Raw genomic sequence first — 6,650 nt, 5'->3', positions numbered from 1 at the left:
GCCTCAGCCTCCTGAGTAGCTGGGACTACAGGCGCCCGCCACAACGCCCGGCTATTTTTTGGATGCAGTTTGGCCGGGGCCAGGTTTGAACCCGTCACCCTCGGTATATGGGGCCGGCGCCCTACCGACTGAGCCACAGGCGCCGCCCATAATTACTGTTTTTAATTAACCCTAACATGGCTACTTTCTTAGCTTAGTGAAAAAAAACTGGGGTAGGCAATTTTATACTTTCATATAGATTGGGAACCATTGGTGTGCAATTGTATTTAAGAAATAAACAACATTGGAGGGGGAAAGTATGGAGGACTGTCCCAGAATAGCATCATTTTTGCTTTCCATCTGCAAAGAAAGCCCTTAGATAACCACAGGGCATGTAGGTGCAGGCCCAGGCCCCTGGCAGATCCACAAGGGCAGGGTCACAGGTCCATGGCAGATCCACAGGGGCAGGGTCACAGGTCCATGGCAGACCCACAGGGGCAGGGTCACAGGTCCGTGGCAGACTCACAGGGGCAGGGTCACAGGCCCGTGGCAGACCCACAGGGGCAGGGTCACAGGCCCGTGGCAGACCCACAGAGGCAGGTTCACAGTCCGTGGCAGACCCACAGGGGCAGGTTCACAGATCCGTGGCAGACTCACAGAGGCAGGTTCACAGATCCGTGGAAGACCCACAGGGCAGGGTCACAGGTCTGTGGCAGACCCACAGGGGCAGGGTCATAGGCCCGTGGCAGACCCACAGGGGCAGGGTCACAGGCCCGTGGAAGACCCACAGAAGCACGTTCACAGGCCCGTGGAAGACCCACAGGGGCAGGGTCACAGGCCCATGGCAGACCCACAGGGGCAGGGTCACAGGCCCGTGGCAGACCCACAGGGGCAGGGTCACAGGCCCATGAAAGACCCACAGAGGCAGGTTCACAGGCCCGTGGAAGACCGACAGGGGCAGGGTCACAGGCCCATGGAAGACCCACAGGGGCAGGGTTACAGGCTCATGGCAGACCCACAGGGGCATTGGTGCAGGCCCATGGCAGACAGGTGAGCCCAGTGAGACCTGCAGGAAGAGATTTCATTCTTCATTTGGAAGCAAGACTCCATGCTTGGTGCTGTAGGGCAGGATCCAGATAGGTCTTTGAGTGAAAAACACTCCAGTGAGCCTGTTAGCACATGGGGTGATCACAGGAGACATGACAGCAATGTGGGGGCCTTTAAGGGCTCTTAAACTCTGGGATGGTGTGACCCCATATAACCCTCCCCACTCTCCAGCAAAGGTTCCTTCTTGTTCTCTTCCCAATGTTTTCTTCGCCTATGAAAACAAACCTGAATGCCAAGATAAAGAAAACCTTTCTTAACCAAAAATGAGTACATTCACCCTAATTATAACTAAGTAAAAGTGCATGTCTGTGCATTGACAGAGGGGAAATCACTTTGGAGGGAAGTAAATAGCTTAATGTTGATTAGATTCTCTTGCCATGAAGTTACCTAAGTTCATAATAAAAAATAGAGACATTTCTCTCTCCTTTTAATCCTCAAATGTTGAAATCCATTAGGTTCAACAGAAACGAATCAGCAATAGCAAAAAAACTAAGCCATAATTTTCACAGAGCCTTTCAGATCTCCAGGGCTGCTCCTCTTTCCAGATACACAGAAAATCCAGTTTCACGGGCTCAGCCTTCCACTATCAAATGGCTGACTGCAAAACTTTCTTGACAGATGGAATTCCAGCCAAGAGCAGGATTGAAATCACTAGACACAACCTGAGCTGAGGCTCCACTGTTCCACATAGCAGGCTGAGTCAGAACTGTGAGACCAACTGAAATTCAGGGGATGTATAAGAAGTAGCCAGGAAACCTTGGGCCTGAGGGATGGTATATGCTGCTTACTTTTTCTAGTATCTTTAGGGAGCACTGAGTCATACAGCAACTCAGTGCTTTGTCTTGGCCATGGGTCACACTGGCCTTTGCTATGGCCTTAGAATAGCTCATGTTCCAAAGCCATTTTCATAGGCTATGGAGATGAGCCAACAGCATAGCAGATCTACCTTTGGTTTAAAAAAACATCCAAAGCTATGTATGTTAGGCTACCAGACCAAGGGATAGATTGCCAGCTCCCTACCTTCTATACTAATGACGTAAGGCCATTGTATAATAAAAGGCACATTCGAAAGGACAAGGCCCACTGGACATGGGATGTTTTTGTCTCACAGCATCTATTGCACTGTCTTATGGAAACCGTCCCCTCCCTCCACACTCAGTCCATGAGGTCATATGGGATGAACCTGTCCCACTGCAGAACGGGACTGGATCTTCAAGGCTGGGGCCATTCCCACATGATGTTTCCATAGTGAATGGTGAGGAATGGGCACATGACCCAGGAAACAGTGCCACAGTACCATTTAGGGTGCTTTTGGCTGACTGCACCATAAAATACAATGGAACCAATGCACATAGGCCAAAACAGCCAAGAGATGACGTTAACAGGAAAGACCCAGTTCTCTTTTAACAAGAAAACTCAACATAAAATAGTTTAATCAATAAGAATAATTTATTGTGTCATATCATGTTTATAACATACGTCAACCCTCTCGCCCGTATCTCTGAGAAAGGGTGGCATGCCCTTTGCCCTCAGGCTGAACGGGGTGCACAACGTCAGAGAATTGGTTTGTGGAATTTTAACTCCAGGCAAGTTAACTCTGTGCGTGTCTCAGGGGGGCCCAGGTCCCCCTGTAAGAATAGCAAGTCGTTTTAAACTCACACTGAGTTCATTTTGTGTGCTTGATGTAGGATATGTTTATTTCTAAATATTATCCTACACACAAGAAGTCTGAAGGCAGGATGGTTCCAGGTTTGGTTAATGTAGCAGCTCAGTGGTGTCCTCAAGGCCGTTAGCTCCTTCCACCTTCTGCTGCGTGACCCTGAATGTCAGCTTTGTCCTTGGTCTTCGGGCTAGTTCTCCCACGGCCACTGGACAGCAGCAGTAGTTGCCAACATCACACGTAGAAGAGGCCTTCTCTTCCTGTGTATTCCTTCTCAAGAGCAAAGAGACATGTCCTAAGAGGCTTCATCTGACTTCCTCTCACATATCCTTGGCCAGAAATCATGCCACATGTTCTTTGCTAATCAATTATGGTCATGAGAGTCTTGGGTGAACAGAATTCACTCCAAGATGAGATGGGTCTAGCCTCCCTTGAAGCATTTGGTTCCAGGGAAGATGAAGAACATTGATATGAATCAAGACTGTGTCGTCACATACTAACTGGGGCTACAGGGCACAGGGTGGCTCTGCGGGGGCTTCTGGGTAAAGGGCATAGCCAATTTCCAGAACTTCTCCTTTTTCCAAATACACAGAAAACCCAGTTGCATGAGTCTAACTCTTCTATTACCAAATGCCTGACTGCAATGGCCCCTGGGCAAGTGAAGCTGAAAAGAGATAAATTCTGGAGCTTCTACAGGCATCTTGTGAGCCGGACAGGAGAGCCTGCCGATGAAGGAGCCACCACCCATAGAGAGAAAGCACTCACAGGAGAAAAGCCAGCAGGTGCATACAGAGAAAGCAGTGGCCTTACGGCACATTTGAGCCTTACGTTTATCAGCATAAGAAGACAGCCCCACCTCTGAGCTTTCATTTCTGTAAACCAATTAAAGTCCCCTGCTTGAAGCACTTGAGGTTGGGGTGATTGCCTCTTGCAACAGAAGGAGTCAGAACTGAAGCAAACAGAGGGGCTAGTGTTACAGGAAAGATGGCATGTTAACAGAGTGACCCCTGACCCAGGGCCCCAGGACAAAGCCTTGCTGAAAGGTCCCCCAACCACCTACTTCCAGCAATGCTTTTGGCATTCACCTAACCTTTCTACTATTTCAACAACTATGGGGAAAGTTCTTTGAGCAACTCTGGTTGTTCTGGCAATTAATGGGAGCATTTAAACATGAGCGCTGGAAACATTCAGGACTCTGTGTGATGTGGGATGGAGAAGGCAAGGGGGTAGAAAGCTCGCTGAAGTGAAAGGCATTTTTATACCTGTCAATGGACAAGGTAGAGTGACGTTAGATAAACAAGTACTCAGGCACTTCTATTAATCCAGTTTCCTTTCCCATGTGAGCAAATGATCCAAGTTTCTATGTGGAATTGTGGGGAACAGAGGGACCTGGCAGGAGGCACAGATATGGGGAGCCTTCCTCCAAGGACTTGGCAGAGCCCAGATGCATTTGAGACCTGCTTATGTTCTTTGGCACTTTTCTCTAAAAGAGATCCAATAGAATTCCAGAAATGGAGCTGTTAACCTTCAGTGCACCCTGGTGAAGTTCATAGGTGGGAGCAAAACAAAACATATCCAAAGACACCAAAGAGTTATTATTCTTGAGTGAAAGTTATGATTGAGGAGAAACAGATGCTGAAGAGATATACCAAGATACAAAACTACTGTAAGAGAGAAAACAATGGAACTAAGAAAAGGTTCAGGAAAGAAAAAGCAAAAAAGCTCCAATTCCCTTTTCTAAACATACAATTGTAGTGTTTGAATATGCCAAGTCATAAAAATAAACATCCATGCTATTCTAACTTTGGGCTAAACATTTGATTGTCAGGGGGAGAAAAGATGTATCACTGCCCCAAAATCTCTGAATTGCCAAAAACGATTGTTTATACAGGACAGTCTGTTTTCAGGCCATCCTATATGCTCTGCCTTCCCAGCTCCTGTGAAGCTCAGGAAGCAATATGAAGCTTAGTGAAGAAAAACAGGGAAAAGTGAGCAAAGGAGGGAAAACAGAAGTTCAAAGCATTGAATCACCCCTGCTGGTCCACAGGTGATCGGCTGTGTGTTTCCCCTCTTTACAATTCCACCGCTCAACAGAAAATCAATTCTTTCTGGACATATTAACCATTTTACCTGGTTCCGTCTTAATACTCAGTTATTTAGTTTCATCTGAATAATCAGTTTATCGTCAAAAGGAAATTCATGATATGGGCAGATTTAAAAAATCAAAACTGGACTTTAAAAGAGTTGACATCATTTATTCTGATTATTGTAGCTTTTGTGAACCCTTAGGTTTCAGAGTGATAGATACCACGGATTTTCAAGCTGCCTACGCTTATTTTCATCAGGGCAATTTGCTGTATTTTTTAATCTCCATTTCTGATTATAAAATCTAACCACTGAAGAGTATCCTTTTCCTTGGAGGGAAAAATTTAAAAGCTCCTTGGTTTCCTGAACTACTTTGATTATTTGTGTAGCTATGCCTTATAGTATTGAAATGTAGGAGCTCAGGATGCTGCGTCTTCAGCCCCAACTCAGGTTAAATCTCTTTCCCAATCCCTTATTGCAAAAGTATTTCTCTCAGGTGCCTCCCACATATTCCCCCCTTTTGCGTATTAATTAGGGGTTCATACCACTGTTCTTCTAAGTGAAATGGTCACGATTCTTATTTCCATCTCATGTTTTATTTTTTTTAAGATCTTACTGCTTTCACCACCTTTTGCTACTTCTCTGCCTTCAGTCCGCGCTCTCCCACACTCTTTACCATTTCCAACATACACTCCGACGGGAACTCTAACCCCTGCACGCAACACACACTTTTTACTTCTTATCTCAAACTTCTTATACTTTCTGCATCTCATCTATAGTAAATCGTGTTAACTGGTGAACAAAGGTCCCGCTTTCCTTGTGGAGTGTTTCCTTTGCTTTATGAATTGTAACGGAAAACAAAGGTCTCGCTTTTCTTATGGCCTTTGCTAGTGAAGATCTTACTGCTTTCACCACCTTTTACCACTTAACAGATGAACAAAGGTCCTGCTTTCCTTGTGGCCCTTGCTAGTTGAATTATGATGAACGAGGACTCTCCCCCATTCCAATGAGTGGGGACTCTAAACCCTGGCGTCCCTTCAGGGACTCCTCCACAACCAGATAGGGACTCTATCCCCTGGCGTCCCATCAGGGACTAGTGCATAACCAGATAGGGACTCTATCCCCTGGCATCCCATGGGGACTCATGCACAACTAGATAGGGACTCTATCCCCTGGCGTCCCATCAGGGACTAGTGCATAACCAGATAGGGACTCTATCCCCTGGCATCCCATGGGGACTCATGCACAACTAGATAGGGACTCTATCCCCTGGCGTCCCATCAGGGACTAGTGCATAACCAGATAGGGACTCTATCCCCTGGCATCCCATGGGGACTCATGCACAACTAGATAGGGACTCTATCCCCTGGCGTCCCATCAGGGACTAGTGCATAACCAGATAGGGACTCTATCCCCTGGCATCCCATGGGGACTCATGCACAACTAGATAGGGACTCTATCCCCTGGCGTCCCATCAGGGACTAGTGCATAACCAGATAGGGACTCTATCCCCTGGCATCCCATGGGGACTCATGCACAACTAGATAGGGACTCTATCCCCTGGCATCCCATCGGGGACTCCTGCACAACCAGATAGGGACTCTACCCCCTGGCATCCCATCAGGGACTAGTGCATAACCAGATAGGGACTCTATCCCCTGGCATCCCATGGGGACTCATGCACAACTAGATAGGGACTCTATCCCCTGGCGTCCCATGGGGACTCATGCACAACTAGATAGGGACTCTATCCCCTGGCGTCCCATCAGGGACTTGTGCACAACTAGATAGGGACTCTATCCCCTGGCGTCCCATGGGG

Source organism: Nycticebus coucang, chromosome 15 (genome assembly GCF_027406575.1).
Source record: "Nycticebus coucang isolate mNycCou1 chromosome 15, mNycCou1.pri, whole genome shotgun sequence".
NCBI classification, from domain to species: domain Eukaryota; kingdom Metazoa; phylum Chordata; class Mammalia; order Primates; family Lorisidae; genus Nycticebus; species Nycticebus coucang.
This window is presented reverse-complemented; position numbering follows the sequence as displayed.